General features: G+C 37.6%; 1 long non-coding RNA gene across 1 annotated transcript; it reads right to left on the bottom strand.

Moving 5' to 3' along the window:
* Positions 1–693: 693 nt before the first annotated feature.
* Positions 694–18156, bottom strand: LOC140519056 (uncharacterized). Its single transcript, XR_011972081.1, has 5 exons — positions 18057–18156; positions 11346–11465; positions 9822–10033; positions 6388–6539; positions 694–5317 (listed from the first exon to the last, which is right to left on the bottom strand). It is a non-coding gene; the product is annotated as an uncharacterized lncRNA (long non-coding RNA).
* Between the last annotated feature and the right edge of the window lie 241 nt (positions 18157–18397).

Below are 18397 nucleotides of genomic sequence, written 5' to 3'. Positions count from 1 at the left end.
CCTCACTACTAAAATGAAGACTTTGAACTAAATTTTTTCTATTTCAAATCTAACATGATTCCACCATGGCACCACAGAATCTTGGAGTTGGAAGGTATATTAGAAAATAGTCATTCAGATTCTATTTAAAACCCTCCCGTGATGGACAGCCCTCTAGTTCCTGAGGCTTTAATGGATAGGAAGTTGATTTTTCCCCCTTATTTGAAAGATAGTATCTCTGAGTTCCTGACCATCTCCATGACATGTCATTTGGTCTCCAGCATTTATCTTGCCTTATCTTGCTTAGCCTTAGCACCACCATGCCAAATCGTTTCCATGACACATCATCCTCAACCCTTTCTCTTTCCAAATCTAGCTCTGAGAACAATAATAAAGCCAACAGTATTACTCCTAGTAAGGACAAGTTAACCAATTGCCCCATGACTACAATCATCATTCACTCTGATCTACCTGCCCCAAATACCCCATTATACATGCTGTCTTCCTTATTAGATTTAATAGAATTTATATTCGTAAGTTCCTTCAGGGTAGGAACTATCCCATTTGTCTTCCTTCCCTCCCTCCCTCCCTCCTTCTTTCCTTCCTTCCTTCCTTCCTTCCTTCCTTCCTTCCTTCCTTCCTTCCTTCCTTCCTTCCTTCCTTCCTTCCTTCCTTCCTTCCTCCTTCCTTCCTTCCTTCCTTCCTTCCTTCCTTCCTTCCTTCCTTCCTTCCTTCCTTCCTTCCTTCCTTCCTTCCTTTCTCTCTTTCTTTCTTTCATATCCTCAGCACTTAGCACATTGCCTGGCATGTAACAACTGCTTGAAAATGCTCACTCATTCATTCATTGGCTCATTCATTCTATGTAACTTCCATCAACTGTTCCTAGTTCTTCCCTCTTGAGACAAGTAGAAAAAAATCTAAATATTTTTCTGTATGAAAACCCTTCAAATCTGTAATCATATTCCTACAAAGTCTTTTCTTCAGCAGGTTAAGGAATCTTAGTTTCCTCAAGTATTCCATGACTTATAGTCTCCACTCAATGACTGTATGCCTGATGAGTAAAATTGTAGGCACAGTTTTCCAGGACTCATAGAATCTTTGATCTGTAAGAGTATTTAGTGATCATCTAATCTAAATTTCTACTCTGTTCCAAAATAACTTATACAACATTTCTGACAGCATCTGAGACTCTGCTTAAAATAAGTGGGACATATTCATTCACAAGACATAGTCATTCTTTCCACTGTGGGACAATTCTAGTTATGAGAATGTTTTCTCCTGTTAAATTGAAGACATATACATATACTCCATCTTCCCCCCTTTTCCTTCTCATTTCTTTCCTTGCCTTTTTGACTCTTCTCCTTTTCCCTTCTCTTTCTTCTCTTTCATTCATCTTCCTAATTCTTCACTCCTTTACCTCTCTCTGCTCCCTGCCCCACAATTCCAGTCTTCTATAGATTATTCTCATTTCTTTCAACAGATTCTCACAAGATATATTTCTAGACAACTTGCCTTCCTTTGTGGTTTTCCTTTGTGCAAAAACCAATTCATCAATATTTCTTTTAATACCCTATGGGTTTATGCTTTCCTCGTCAGAAAGAAAAGGTCAATAGGGCAGGAATAATATAATGGGAATAGAAAAAAATATCCAAGGAAAGAGGCCCTGCTATCCAGCACCTTCCCAATATACTCACACAGGGAAAAGACACAAAGTCTTGCATAGTTTCTCCCAGGCAGCATGCCCCTTTCAACAGCAGTCTTCCCTTACCAAGTAATCATACTAAGAATTCATGAATGTTTTTATTTTTCAAATAAGACCCCACTCAAAGATCTGTTTCTTTGGCTTTTTCCTTGTTTATGAGATTCCTATTCTCTGTCATAATTACCACATATCCACAGTTCAGCAAACTTGCTGTTGCATTCATATATCCAGGGGGACCTTTGAAGGGAGGTGGGAGCCTGTTAATTCTAAAGGACTTCATGATTAACTAGATAATCTTATTACTTGTGCCAGGGGCCAAATGTTGGTAGATGAAACCTGATGAATTAAAAAGTCTGAACGCCACTTTGGCTACATAAGTCTGCTTTTCATTCCAGCTAACCTTTCAATAATAATAATAAGCCAGTAAGATTTTTTTTCCATGATGCGTACACATTCTAATATATGTGTGGCTCCTCTTGGATACAAGGTCCTTTGTTATTTCATTTCTTGGAAAGATTTAGCAATGTACCAATACCTCTCTTGTTTAAAGTATATTTGCTTTTCCTCCCCCAAAGGCTGACTATTCCCTTTTCTCCAAAGCTTTACAGAATATACTGCAGGAGTGGGAAACCAGGAGAGTAGGAGAATTATTTCCCACTTTTATTACAATACAGTAGTGAACGGACATTCTATATCCTAATGTCACTTTCAGCTCCATATTTACATACTCCAAGATCCCTTCCAACTCACCATAATATGTTCTAAAGGTCTCTTCAAGTTTTTATATGCTATTTTATAATGTCCCTTCCACTTCTAATATTCCATGTTCTAAGTTCTCTTCCAGCTTCAATATTCTAGTTCTAAAAGAATACTTGTAATAGAACTTCATCATTCTAATCAATGAAAAAAATCTCGTTAAAAACTTTATCTCCAATTCCAACTTTATGAAATAGGTACAAAGAGATTGTTTGGCATACTCAAATTTGTACAAAGTAGAAATAAAATCAAGGGCCCCAACCTAAATTTTTAGATGATAGATATTTAAATGATAAACTGCATAAATAACTGATAAATAGGTAGCATTTGTTTTTCAGAGAAACACAATGAACCTTGCAAACATCTTTTAAATGAAACTTTAAAAGTTGAAAGAGTAAAGTTAAAGCTCTTACCCCACCTCCACCTCATCCATGTTCTGTGAATTTCTACCCAACCCATTTCTGGTCATTCCTCTACTGGGCCCAGTGTATACTAATGTTTGATAGTTGATGTCTGATTTTCTGTGCTTGAAAAAGACCATTTTTCATTTTTTGAATATGTTTGTCACAAATGAGTGAGCACAAACTGACACTTCTTATATTTGTGAGTTCATACCTGTAGCCCTTTCCAATAGAATAGAATGTGTTCCTTAAATATTTTAAACATGTGGAACCTTTTCCCATTTTTATGATCTCTTGGGAATACAGTCCTAGAAGCAATATTGCTGGATGAAAGGGTATGCACATCTTTGTAGCCCTTTGGGCATAGCTCCAAATTGCTCTCCAGAATGGTGGGATCAGCTCGCAGCTCCACCAACAATGAATTATTGTTCCAACTCTCCCATGTCTTCTACATTTATCGTCTTCGTGTTTTGTCATGTTAGCCAATCTGATAGGTGTGATGTGGTATCTCAGAATTGTTTTGATTTGCATCTCTCTAATCAATAGTGATTTGGAGCAGTTTTTTATATGACTATAGACAGCTTTAATTTCTTCCTCTGAAAACTGCCTGTTCATATCCTTTGACCATTTATCAATTGAGAAATGACTTGTATTATAGCAGTTGTCTTTGTGGTGTCCAAAAACTGGAAATCAAGGGGATGCTCATCAATTGGGGAATGGCTGAATAAACTGTGATATTTGTATGTAATAGAATACTATTATGCTATAAGAAATGATGAACAGACTTCAGAGAGGCCTGGAAAGACTTATATGAACTGATGCTGAGTGAAAGGAGCAGAACCAGGAGAACTTTATACATAGCAACAACCACAGTGTGCAAGGAATTTTTCTGGTAGATAGTACTTCATTGCAATGCAAGGACTTAAATAATTCCCAATGGTCTCTTAAGTCAAAATGCCTTCCATATCCAGGAAAAGAATTATGGAATTTGATTGCAGAATGAATTAGATCATTTTCTTTTGTATTATGTTTTGGTTTGTTTTTTAATTTCCCCCATTCATTTTAGTTATTCTATGCAACATGACTAGGGTGAAAATGTCTTCAATACGAATACATGTGTAGAACCTACATAAAACTGTATGTCATATCAGGGAGGGAGTGGGGAGGTGGGGTGGAAGGAGGGGAGGGAGGGGAAAAATCTAAGATAAATGGAAGTGAGTGTAGAACACTGCAAACAAATAAAATAATTTTTAAAAAAAGAATATGTTCCATAAAAGTTTCCAGATTCCTGCTTAGGAATGAGTGAATGCCCCTGGGCAAGTCACTTGCCTTCCTGGGTCTGTGTCTTCATCTGCAAAATGACAATTTGGATTAGATCAGAGGTGCATAACCTTTTTAATGTCATGAACCCTTTTGTCTGAATTTTTTGACTACCTACTTAGAATAATATGTTAAAATTAATAAAATAAAATATGTAGGATTATAAAGAGAATCAATTATATTAAAATATGACTATCACAACCTTTTTTTTCTTTTTAAGTTTATAAATTTCAGGTTAAGAGCCTTTGGACTATATGATCTCTAGGTACTTTCCAGAATGAATAGTACTCAGTCAATGCTTTCATTCCTTGAAAATATTGAACCTAAAATTATCATCTTCCTAAGTGTGAAGACAATCCTTTTGATTATTTTTGTAAAATTTTTTGCAAGTAAGATCCAGAGCTTTCCCTTTACTTCTTGACAAGTCTTTGAGATTTATATTAATATCCTGACACAAATTAAGTGAGAAGAAACTCTGAAATTTCTTTGCATAAATAAAAAGTCAGAAGGTACACAAAGTATTTTAGAGTTGGCATGCCCATCTCCTACCAGTTGCACCAAGTTTGGAGTTTTAGAAATGAACTTTTTTAAAATCTGTTCATAAAACTAGTTACTCATAGAAAAATGAAAACAGACCTATCTAAAGAACTGGATATGGAATAGGAGATCTGTATTCAAGTCTTGTCTCTTGCTTGCTGGTCTCTTTTTATTTTGCTCGTCTTTTTTGCCCCCAAAGTTTTATGATTTTGGAAAGCTCATTTTTCCCCTTGTGGTTTTTACCCTAGTAGTATAGTGGAGTGAGTGTAAAACTTAGAACCAGGAAGCCCCGAGTTTGACTCCTTTTTTGGATACTTACTAGTTGTGTGACTTTGGACAAGTCACTTAATCCTTTTTGCCTTAGTTTCCTCACTTGTAAAATGAGGATAATAATAACATCTACCTCATGGAATTATAAGGATCAAATAAGATAATGTATGTAAATGATATGTAAACTTCAAAGTGCTATACAAAGTTCTACTACTCTCCTCTTTCTTCTTCTTCTTCTTCTTCTTCTCTTCCTTTTTCTTCTCCTCCTCTTCCTCCTTCTCTTTCTTCTCCTTTTCTTCTTCTTCTTTTCCTCCTCCTCATTTTTCCTTTTTCTCTTCCTTCTCTTTAGTTCCTTTATTTGTAAAAAAATCTTTATTTGTAAATTAAGCTTTTTCTGGAATGAAAATGTTTTACTAGCTTTAGTGTGCCATATAATTATAAGCTAATATGAATATTATAATTTTGTTAATGTACTAGACACATGCCCCATTGTGGCAAGTAGAGGATTCTGGGTTCTTTTAGACTATACCAGTAATGCATGAAGTCTGGCATGTTGTACAAAGCTAGAAAGCCTCCAAGTATGGGTCTGGGTCATAGATTATAAGTCTGCCATCTGAAGACTACTCTAGCTAAGTTTGAAAGGCTCATCAGCAGGTTGGCCACAATGTACATATTGGGTGCTTTGATCAAACAGTTCTCAAAGACCATCTGTTCAAGTGCACTGGGGCTGTAGCTTGTATCGATGGAAGGGAGCACCCACATTGGCAAAATCGTAGATGCTTGGGAGGATTGGAGAAGTGACAATAACTGATAAATTCAGCAGCATCCAATAGGTTGACCATGCTTAAATAAGACACTACACCAAGGTCTTCTTCTTATTGTTAGTCTGTTTTTCATCATGCCCTGTAATTTCACTAGTGTCAGGACTCTTGGCATAGAGACTCCTTCCACTGATGCAGAACAGCAAATTATCTGCAATTTCTCATTTTAGAGAGTTTCCTGAGGGCAACAAGAAAGGCAACAAGAAGGGGAACAGGGCTAACCCTTCATCTACTATACCACTGCTCTTGACCTCATGCCAAGGTATGTAGTAGCCAAAAGACTTGGCAAATTGACATTAGACAATGACAGTTGTGAGAATGATTGTTCTCATGTAGCAGAAAAAAATGCCAAGAATGTTATATGATGCTTTTCTGTTCAGGTGGTTTTCTATTTCAACTGATCACAGATTTTTTATTTATAAAATGTCAGGGCTCTGAGATGATTTCTTATTTTGTGCAGGACAGGCTATTTTTCAGGCTTTTTTTAGGAGGTGGGAGTTGTTATCTCATCATTGTAGGACACTCCCTCTACCCACTTACACCTTCTCTGTAACTTAGAGCTTGAGGGTTGCATAGGGCACTGACTAGTTTATTGACTTACCTCAGATCACACAAACTGGATGAGTCAGAGGCAGAATGTGGACCCAGTTATTCTTGACTCCAACAGCAGCTTTCCATCTATGTCAGGCTTTCTCATGGTACCCATAAGAGGCAGCTAGACGTCACAGTAAGGGCAGCTCAGTGGTATGAGGTCTGAAGTTTGAGACAGGAAGACATGAGTTCAAATCCAGTCTCAGATACTTGATAGTTGTGTGACCCCCAATAAGTCAATGGTTTTCTGATCAGTAACATGGGAATAATAAAAATACTCACCTACAGGGTTGTTGTAAGAATCAAACGAAATAACATGGAAAACATTTTGTAAAACTTAAAGTACTAAATAAATACGAGTTGTTTGTCATTATTATCATTAGACTGGAAAATTATTCTTTTCCCTCCTTGTCCCCTTGAATTCTTTTAAATACATCCAGAGGCCAAGGAGGAAATATTTCAATCAGTGAATATAAATATTAAAAAAAGTAAATTGAAGGATGGGCTTTTAAAATTAATACCTAAAGCTTAGAGTTCTGGCTTCTAAACTTAATTCCTATGACAGGTGGAAAAGAAGATTTTTTTTTTCTCTTCAAAAGAGTAGAATTGTTAACCATTCCCAAGCTGTATAAAGATTTATTCATAAACTCCCAAGGTTCATTGGTTTCTGTTCATCATAGCACTGAAAGTAGTATACATGCTGAAGGCAGGAAAATTTTAACAGTTCCACATGGTATACTTTACGCCATTAGTCCAAACACATGATCATAGGTATCTTTGTCTATAAACAAGAGTCAACCTGCTCTATTCCCATTTAAGCAGAAAAGTGGGGGAAGGGAGTAAATATTTATTTAAACACCTACTATGTGCCAAATGCTTTACAGATATTATCTCATTTTATCCTCACCACCCTGAAAGGTATATGCTATTATTACCCCCATTTTAAAGTTGGGGAAAGTGAGGTAGGCAGACTAAGCGACTTGTCTAGGGTTATACACTTGCTAAATGTTGGATGCCAGATTTGAATTCGAGCCCTTCTGACCAACTCTGGGACTGGAGTTTTCTCCGCAGCACCACCTAGAAGCCTCTCAATGAGGGAATAGTCTTAAAGGAGTATTTTAAGTGGGTCTAATTACTATGGACAAAGGCTTACAAAGAAATTGCTATGGGTTTCAAATTCTATCTATGATTATATCCATTAAGACAATTCATGTAAGGATCATCCTTTCCTTGGTGAAAAATCACTGAGGGGGGTAAATAATTGGACATACCTTTGCTAGGTGCATTATTTAGTATAAATAACAAAGGACTTAGAGACATGGGATGCTGGTGTCAATCCCAACCATGGCACTAACTCGTTGTATAACTAACTGTAGGTAGTTGATATCTTCTCGACATATCAGTTTTCTCATGTATAAAATTAATGGGTGGGACTAAATTATTTCTAAAGTATTTTATTTGTTTAACCCTTTATGATTTTATGTTCTACTGTATTTTAATTTCTGCCACCCCTAAAATTCTGTGCCTTCAAAGATTTATGTTATAAGGTCCTTCTACCTGTAAGTTTCTATGTTTCAAGAGGCAGGTGTATAGTATACAGAGTATTGGACCTGCAGTCAGAAATACATGAGTTCACATCTGATCTCAAATGATTACTAGCTGTGTGACCCTGGGCAAGTCACTTAACCTCTGTTTGCCTCAGTTTCCTCACCTATAAAATGGGTTAATAATAGCATCTACTTCTTAGGGTTGTTGGAAGATTAAATGTGATAATATTTGTAAAACTCTTGGTAACATGCCTGGCACATAGTAGGAGCTTAATAGATGGTTGCTTCCTTCCTTCTATTTAAAGCTAATTTGGTCTTGATGATTTCTTATTACCCTCTTAAAATTCAAGGGCATCTCAGAAAAAATTAAGTCCCAGATGTCAACTACACAACTCTCCCTGACTTAAGGGCAAAATGAAAGTTCAGAATTTTGCCATTTTAACAAGCTAGCTCTAAGTTTCTGACCAACTTCTACTTCATTGTTGTTTAGACCCTGAGTGAATGTAAATGACAATTGTTTCTGTTTTGGCCAGAAACTCTGAGAGGCTTTCTTCCCAGACTGATTTTTTTTTTGACTAGACAAAAAAGCCATATTTTGCCTCATTTCTTACCTAACCTGAATCACTGAATGGACTTTGTCTCAGTCAAACTGAGACCTGTTATGGACAGGTCTCCCACTACATCCAAAAGCCAGGGTCTCCCACTACATCCAAAATCCTCTTCAGTTGCTCTGATCTACATCTTGTCACTGGACCCAGATGAACCAAAGGAGAAAGTGAGGCTGGTGACTTTGCAAAGCCCTCCATCACTTAAATCTAATTCACTTGCAAGTTATGGGATCACCTCCTTGATATGGTCCTCTCTGAGAACTAAGGAGAAACAACAGTATGGGAAGTGAAAACTAGCAACCGCAGATACATTTATCCAAAAGGTGAAGAAGAATTATATAGTTCTCACATCAGTGAATGAGAAAAAAATGAATATAGAAAACAAAAGCATTTATCATTAAATAAAAGGGAATGAAGAAGAATCAAGGAAGGAAAAAAGTAGGAACATGTCAGAGAAGAAAAAGAGAAGAAATCTGGAACATGTGTTGTAACAAATCCCAAGGATAAAAACAGGCAGGGTGAAAGGTTTCATATCACTTGTGGTTTGTGTGTGTGTGTGTTCATCCTTCGTTGACAAAGAAGACCACTCCATCAGAGAAATGATGACATGACTTGCACTTGACTTTGTTTTGAGTGAGGGAGGGCTGTGCAGGTCACCAGCCTCACTTCTCCTCCAGAGCCATCTGAATCTAGTGACCAGATATTCATCAGGATGACTGGAGATGACCCAGGATGAGGCAATTGGGGTTAAGTGACTTGCTCAAGGTTACATAGCTAGTAAGTGTCAAGTGTCTGAGGTGAGATTTGAACTCAGGTCCTCCTGACTACTGCACTGGTGCTCTATCTACTGTACCACTTAGCTGCCCCAACTTGTGGTCTAGGGCAGATAAAAGATGGCATTTTTTCCCTCAAAGTTTTATGTATGGCCAGTGTAGGCTGCCAAGCTTCATGAGATTTTAGGAAGCACCTCACTTAGATTGATGATTTTCCCCCAGGTCTTAGAGAACATTTTCACAAAGAAAATGTTTTATTTCTTAATGTTTCTTAGTCAGAAAGTTGGCCAATCCTAGCTGCTTTCTTAATTTAAATTTGCTTTCTGTAATTGTATTGATATCTCTTTTTTATTATCTTCATTTGCAGATAAATCCTGCTCCCTTACTTCCCTCAGTAAATCATTCCTCATAGCAACAAATCAAAAAAAAAAGAGGAAAGAAGAGTTCAGCAAAACCAAGCAATACAACAATGTCATTTGACAGTATATGAAATATTCTACTGCCATAGTCCCTCACCTCTTCACCTAAGGTTGGGAAGTACATTTTATTCACTCATTTTTCTTGCGTCGCTCTCATTTCTCTTCTCAATTTTTGCTCTACTTCTCTTACTTGATTTTCAAAGTTCTTTTTGAGCTGTTCCATGGCCTGAGACCAAACCATCTTTTCCTTGGAGGCTTTGGATGTAGGAGCTTCAACTTTGTTGTTTTCTTCTGGTGGTATGTTTTGATCTTCGTCACCAATAATATAAAAAAAAAAAAAAAACCTTTTCATTGAGGAAGTTAGAAGCTATAGTCTGTTTCCCCCCCCCGCCCCCATTTGCTCATTTTCCCAGGCAGTTAACTTGACTTTTAAGCTCTATTAAGTTGAGGACTCCCTTTAGGCACTGGCTGCTGCTGCCCTGGGACTGGGGCTGAGGCCAGACTGTGCTCCCCTCTCAGCCAGGTGAGAGACCCTTTGCATTGACATTCAATGCTATCAATGCTCTTTGAGGTTTGTGAGTTGAAAAGTTTGGAAACTGCTGCAGCCACCAATGATTCAGTCCACTGAGGCCTTCTCCATCTCCTTCCATGCCTGCACAGCCCACAAATGCACTGTGCTCTTAGCCTCGTGTAATAGATCCTTCCTGTCAACCTTCCAGGTCGTCTTGGGCTAGAAATTTGCTTCAGTGTGTCATTCAGTGACTTCTGCTGCTCCACAATTTGTTTAGTCATTTTTACAGATTTTTTGAGGGGTTTGGGGGCAGAGTTCCAGCAGGTCCCTTCTTCTACTCCACTATCTTGGTTCCACCCTATCCACTCATTTTTGGATCCCTCATTATTCTACTTTTGGTTTTAACACAGAGACAACTGTTCAACAAGTATTGCTATCATATTCCCAGGACTTAGCACAGCTAATGTAGCTAGTAAACACTTAATAAATGCTTATTGACTAACAAACTTACTATTGTGAAGGGTACTGATGGGAATGAGATTAAAAATGGTAGTTATTAGAAAATTTGAGACAATTATCTCATGTCTAGGAAGATGGTGGTTAGGGTGATGAATTAGGGATCAAAGAAAGGGGACAGAGAAATTTCCCAGCATACTAGAGTAATATAAAGGAAACCATACACCTTGGCAAGCTTCAGATATTTGATGTTTCTCTTGAGGATAATAAACTCATATACATACACACACTCACACACATATTCATACACACACACATACACACACATAGATATGTATATACACACACACGCATATATATACAAACACATTGCAGCAGGGTCATGAAATACATACACACACACACACACACACAAGTTTGCACATGTTGACTTCTTTTTTCAAATACTACCATACCCCATTTTAATAATTTCTTCCTACCTCTCCTGGTGCTGCTCTCATAAAAGATTATACAAGTATGAGATACTTTAGAACTTAGATGATGTGGTCAGCAAAACCACTATTTTCAATTCCCTGGAAACATGGGTCACAGGCACTATATTTAAATAAAGGTTAGAACAATACGACTGCTGGATTTTTCCATAGTGACTCTCACCTTTGCAGACAGTAAGTGCTGAGTAACTCCTCCCGCCAAGGTTCTTGACTTTAGGGCCACATATCCTCCTCTTGTTTACCAAATGTCTGTAGTGATGTCAGGAAAGCCCACAGAGCCTGTCTTTTAGAGAGAGGCCATTTGGTTGGTGTCATAGCAAGGGGAAAAAAAGTGATGAGAAAACAAGGCATGGCAGGAGTCACCCACACTGCTCAGTGTGGGCTAGGCTATAATTCCTGAATTTTGCTTTGTTTTGTTTTCCTGTGGGATCTAACCCCAACCGACTGAAGATTCCCTGGCTAAAACTGCCATCAGAGCAGTACTTCATCAATCAATCAATCAATCTAAAAGCATGTATTAAGTGTTTGCAATTGCCAGACATTGTGTCAAGCACTTGAAATAAAAAGACGGTCCCAAACAACCCATGCCTTCAAGGACCTTACATTTTTTTTTTAATTATTAGGCATTTTTTTTTCCTTCTTACCTTTTTTCCCCTCTGTCCCTTACCCACTTTCCAGACATCATGCTAAGACTATGGGATACAAAGAAAAGAAAACAAATCAAAATTGCCATTGCTCTCAGGGGGCTTATATCTTTAGAAAAAAAAAAAAGTACTTTTTTCTTCCTGTTACTCTCCCCATCTCCAAGAAGCAAACAAACCATGTTTGTTTGTAATGCTCTGTAATGAATGTGCATAGTTAAGTCAAAGAAATTTTCGTATTGGCCATGAAGAAACTTCCATTCTAATAGAGGATATGACATTTAAAAAAATCAGTTTATTTCACACAAATACAGAATATTTATAAAGTAGACTTATAGGAAAAGTCATTAAGGGGACCAGGAAAGAGCTTCTGCAAGGAAATGACACTGGAGGTGAATCAGGTAGAGGCAAATAGGGCAAGAATGCCAGACATGAGGGATAGTCAATGCAAAATCAAGAAAGTGGAAAACAGAACACTGTATGTTCAGAACAGCAAGAGGGGTCAATGTGTCTGAAGTGTGGAGTTCATTTTGTCGTATCTTACTTTGGGGGGTTTTCTTGCCAAAGATAGTGGAGTGATTTGTTATCTCCTTTTCCTATTATAGATGAAACTGAGGCAAACAGGTTTAAGTGACTTGCCGGCAACCACACAGCTAGTCAGTGTCTGAGGACAAATTTGAACTCAGAAAGATGAGTTTTCCTGACTCCAGGCCCAGTACTTTATCCACTGGACCACCTAATGGCCCACAGAGTTAATATAGAGGACTAATATGTTAGAAGACTTGAAAAAGCAGAAAACAGCTAGGTTGTGAAGAGCCTTCAGTGTCAAACATTTTACTTTATATTTGCTCCTAAAATTAACAGGAAGCTTTTGGAGTTTATTGGGTATGGCAGGGTGGGCTGACATGTTCAGACTTGTACTTTAGGAAAATTACTAGCAGTTCTGTGGAAAATGAATTGTATTGGGGAGATGCATGAAACAGGAAGTCCAATTAGAAAACTATGAGGGTCTGAGTCAGGGAGATGACTGTGAATGGAGAGACGGGAACTATGTGAGAAATGTGGGAGAGCTATTCTATGATCTGGCAACTGATGAGATATACAAGGTGAACAAGAGTGAGCAGTTGAAGAGAATGATAACATTTGTGACCTTGGGTGACTGGAAGGTTCCCTTAATGCTAATAGAAAAGTTTGGAACAGGGGAGGACTTGGGGGAAAAGATGATGAGATTTATTTTGGACATGTTGAGTTTGAGGTGCTAGATGACATATCATTGGAAATGTTGGTGAAGCAGGAAGGCAGCTATGGCTGAATATATAGATCTTGGAGTCATCTGCCTAGAGATAATAGTGGAACCTCATAGGAGCTTATGAGATCACTATATAAGAGATCTAGACTGAAAAGAAAACAGGGTCCAGGACAGGGTTTTGGAGAATACTATGGTTAGTGGGTGTGACATGAGTAAGTAAAAAAAAAAAAAAAGCAAAGTAGTTTATGGAAAAGGTATATGGAAATAAAAATTTTAAATGTCAGCAAGGAAGGCACTGCTAATTCTGGGCTTCATGCTGATTTGCCTGGCTTGGATTTATTTTCATTTTCTCTTCAAAACACTATTTGAATACTTGTTGAACTGAGGAATGCTTCTTTGGGGTTGAACAGTTGCTTTGCTTCCCTTTAAAAGCAGGGATCCATGATCACACTACATACTTCTCAGAGAGCACAGTTAACCATTAGACTTTCCCCTTTTTTTTAAAAGACAATCAGGATTAAGTGACTTGTCTACAGTCACAAAGCTAGTAAATTTCTGAGGTCTGATTTGAACTCAGGTCCTCCTGACTCCAGGGTTGGTACTCTATCCATTGAGCATCTTAGCTGTTCCAGGATACAGATTTGTAAAAGTTAAACTCAGAGCCAAAAGGGACTTCCTTATAACCACAGAGGAAGGTAAGACATTTGGTCTCTTAGCCAGGAGTCCAAGGACATCTTTTCATCAGCCATTGACTTGTCCTGTAATCTTTGGTTAGGAGATGTCACTTTTCTAGTTCTTCTCACTAGTAATTGGTAAGAAAAGTCAAAGTCAATTTAAGTCACTAGATATACATTGTGTACTTCTTGTACATTATTGAGTAAAGGAAAAAACATTGTGCTATGCTAAATGTCAGTCTTAGCACAAGGGTTACAAAGGGGCTACACAGTCCCTACTCTCAAGGAACTTGCACTTGATCAAGAAGGACATGTCATGTACACTAAGAAATATTCAGCTAGATCTCAATAAGTTCAAATAATGAATACTGCAAAGTGGTCCAAATATTTGAATTCATACTATTCATTTATAATTATATGTAAAATATGTTCTTTGGTTCCAACCAAATGGAAATATAAAATGAAAAGTCAACTAATGTGATCACTTCACAAGATATTTAATACAAAAGAAAATGTGATAGGGGCAAGGAGATGTCCAGACAAAGCAGCTAGGAACAATTAAGAAAAGAGAGAAGATCATGATGTAGTTCACAGAGCACTTGAGTTAGAGACAAAGACCTTAGGGTTGGAATCCAGCTTTTCTATTTACTTCTTCATTGATCTTGGTAGGGACACTCTTTGGGTCCCACATTCCTTTTTAGTGAAAACCAGTTGATTGGACTAGAGCAGTGGTGTCAAGGTGGTGGAAAAGGACCACCAAATCATACATAAGAATCCTTGTGAGCTACAAACTAACTTAGAAAACCACAAATTATTATTAACTATGCTCTATTGTATTTATTTATTTTGTTAAATCTTCCCCAATTACATTTTAATCTGATTCAGGTTGCTCTGGCCTGAAGGCAGGTACTTGACATCTCTGGACTTAAATGATCTCTAAGGTCCCTTCCAGCTTTAAGTCCTATGAACCAAGATAACAATTCCAAATGACAAGATCAGGAAAGGATATAATAATATCTTCTTGTCAAGGGTGTTATGTGTTAATGCCCATGAAGTTTTTGAATCTTTTCAAGGAATGGACCTATAGAAATGTAAGCTGTTCTTATATTCAATGCTTTTGCCATAAAAAATTTTCACATTCTGAATAGAAAAGGTTTGTCATTGTTCAGTACTCATATATCTATCACTCAGAAAGCTAGGTGTTCGCATATTTGGAGAATCACCAATTCTCAGAGGTGACCACAAGGGTCATATAGTTAACTTCATAGCCAGTACTGAAATCCCCACTACAGCATTCCTCAGAACTGGTCATTCACCCTTTTCTTGGATATCTGCAGAGATGGACAGCTCATTGCACCATAAAATAGATGGGTACATTACTGAATAGTTATGGTTAGTAGAAAATTCTTTCTTAAAACTGAACAAAAATAAGCCTCCCAGTAACTTATAGAATCTTAGAATTTAAAGGTGGAATCATCTAATCATTTGTAAATGGCAAACTATTTGTAAGTCACCTATCTATTTCTACTAGATACGATTTTTGTAGTTACATCTCTCTTAAACATAGCCCTTCAAATATCTGAAGACAACTTCTGTGTCCTCCTCTAATTTTTACTTTTCTAGATGATTTTCAATTCTTTTGCTTGTCCTTCATTTTAATTTTCTTCCAGATCCCCTCATCATCCTATTTACCTTCCTCTGACCTTCTGTAGTTTTTCAATATCCTTCTTAAAATGTGGGAATGAGGCCCAGATATCACTTCATCTGGCAAGGCATAGTACATAGGACCTTGGACTTAGAATAAGGAAGATCTGGATTCCAATCTTGCCTCAGACAATCACTAGCTATATAGCTCTGAGAAAGTCACTTAGCCACTTTCTGCCTCAGTTTCCTTATTTGTAAAATGAGGAGATTGTATTCAATGGCCCCTAAGGTACCTTCTAGCTCTACATCTGTGACCTCATATGGCCTGACCAGTTCTGAAAACAGTGGAAGAGTCAACTCCTTTGATTTGATTTGGACACTATACATTTTTTTTCATATAGTCTATACTATATGAAATAGACTATACCATAGTCTATTAGCTTTTAGTTCTCAAATCCTGCTGTCAGCTCCTTTGAAGCTTGAGGCTTACAACACCATCCATATCTTTTTTTTTCCTTCACATTAACTATTATTGCCCAGGTAGGTTTCTTCTATTCTGTACTTGGGCAATTGGATTTTTGAACCTAAATATAAGACTCTACCTTGAACCTTTTTAAAGGCCATGTTGATGGGTTAGCCTCTAGTGTTCAATTGTATTGAGATCATTTTGACATTTGAGTCAATCATCTCTTCTATTAAATATACCACCCTGATTTGTGTCATACAAATATCTGTTGAGTATTTAAAAATTTAATAGTGACCGAAAAGAGTAAGGAAGAGCTAACCTGTCTGGCTCACATGGGGCACCTGCTCAATAGTTACCAGCTGTGATATTTTGATGGATTCTTTGCCTTCTACAAATTATAATTTTGTGTTTTGTTTCCCTCCTCTTTGTTTTGATGATGTGACAAGGTTTGGTTTTCCTATGATGACCCTCTGTGCTCCAATTACAACTGTGTATTTTTTCCATACACATACTCTTCCAAAAAAATTTGGAATAAACAGCGTATTTTGAAGTCAATCTTAGGCCTCAGGGACCATGACACCCTCAATGTGATCTCCCAACTCTAAGCTTCATATGGAACTTACAACTGTCCAGTGGTTTGTCCTGTCAGATCGCTGGCATTAAGTCACTCATGTACATCACTCTTTGACCTCTGATTGGCAACCATGGTCTCCCTCTTTGCAAAGAAAGACACTTATTTTTGCCTGAGAAATCCAAACTGTCTACTTACTGTTCATGCACAGCTGCAACAGCTGGACGCATCTGGCAAGGAACATATGGAATTTAATTTCCCGATATTTACATAGATTGAAACTGTTTTTCAGACTCCAGACTTCAGAAGATCTTTTGCACCAGACCTTGAGGCAAGAGTTTTCAGATCATTTCATTCCCTCTCCCTAGTGCTTACTCCCCCTCTTTTACTTTCTGTGAATGAGCTGGGAATTGCAACTTAAAGTCAGTTCAGGCTTTAGAATGTCTTAAGTCTCAGAAGTTCTTGATCTACATAGCTTACTGTGTCAGAATTTCTTTTTTGTTTTAGGAAAGTCCAGAAGGACTTTAAAGCCCCTGACTATTGAGCAATGTACCTGGTGTAAACAGTGACCTTGACTATATTTTAATTGTACCAATGGAAAATCTCCACTGTTCTCCTCTCCCTACCGGTGAATGCAGGTAGTGAAAATAGACCACAAAATTGGGAAACAGAAAGGTAGTATCAGAAGAATGAGCTGTGGCTGAAATAGCACAACTGTTAAAGTGATCTCTTCCTTGAGCCCCAGGAGGGTGGAATTTAGTGAGGAGACAAGTCAAAGTCAGAAGTGCAGAATCCATTTTGTATCTACTGGATTCCCTGCTGTATCCCTAACTATACATCTCAAAGCTTTCTGAAAGGGAGAGTGGAAAATATAAACCTAGAGTCAAAAAACCCTGAGTTTGAATTCTGACTAAGACAATTATCAGTTGTTTGACTCTATGTAAGTCAATTTACCTTACTGAGCTTTAATTTTCTAATCTGCAAAATGGAGATAATCCTTACACTACCTATTTCGCAGGATTGTTATAAGAAAGGAAAAGTGCTTTAAAAATTTAAGCACTAGGATAAACTAGGAGGCACAGTGGATAGAACATTGGCCCTGGAGCTAGGAGGATCTGAGTTCAAATCTGGTCTAGATACTAACTAACTGTGTGACCTTGTGAAAATTAATTAATCTCAATTGGCTCCAAAAAAAATTTTTTAAAGCACTCTCATAATGGTAATTATTATCATTATTATACCATACTTTCATGGCCCACAGAGGCCATGTATTCTAACCCAGTCATTTTACAGATAAGGAAACTGGGTCTTAGGGATATTAAGTGATAAGCTCAAGATCACACAAACAGCAAGCCTAGAGCCAGTGGCATTTCAGTTATACTATAGATGGTACATTTGTATTTGGTTTTCTTTGGGTGATCTTGCTCTTTTTTTCCAACTAAATCCCTCTACCCTTAATGCCAAAAAACACAACAAAATGAAAAGATCTGGTTCCTGTCTTGGAAGAAGACATAAGCCATGGGTTTATGTCTCATCATTCTGTTCTGTTTCCTCAATAAGCTATACAGTTTTCCAAAGGAAAGAAGATGGGAGGGAGGCAGTTAAGAACCATTAGTGTGTAAGATTTACCAGCCACTGATTGCAGAGCTCAAGGCAGAGAGCCATATACTCGGGTCCTCTCCAAGCTTCTGAGATAGTCTCTCCTCAACCCTGAATGTTCATCTCCAGAGGTCCAACTCAAACCAGATGGACAACCTGGGGCAAAAACAATGCTGTGACCAGGGGAGAAAGTACAGAATGGGAACTGGCTCTGTCTTCCAGTTTCTAGAGAGAAATTAAGGCGGTTAAGTTGTTTAAATCCCAAGCCAGAACCTCTGATTTAATTTGATTTTATAGTTCCAAGGATTTCCTTGTTGTGGTTTTTCTATATCACATACAGAGCTCAACTCTACCCCCCTGCATTGAAGGAA

Source organism: Notamacropus eugenii, chromosome 1 (genome assembly GCF_028372415.1).
Source record: "Notamacropus eugenii isolate mMacEug1 chromosome 1, mMacEug1.pri_v2, whole genome shotgun sequence".
NCBI lineage: Eukaryota > Metazoa > Chordata > Mammalia > Diprotodontia > Macropodidae > Notamacropus > Notamacropus eugenii.
The sequence above is the reverse complement of the archived record's forward strand: the minus strand, read 5'-3'. Positions and strand labels throughout refer to the sequence as shown.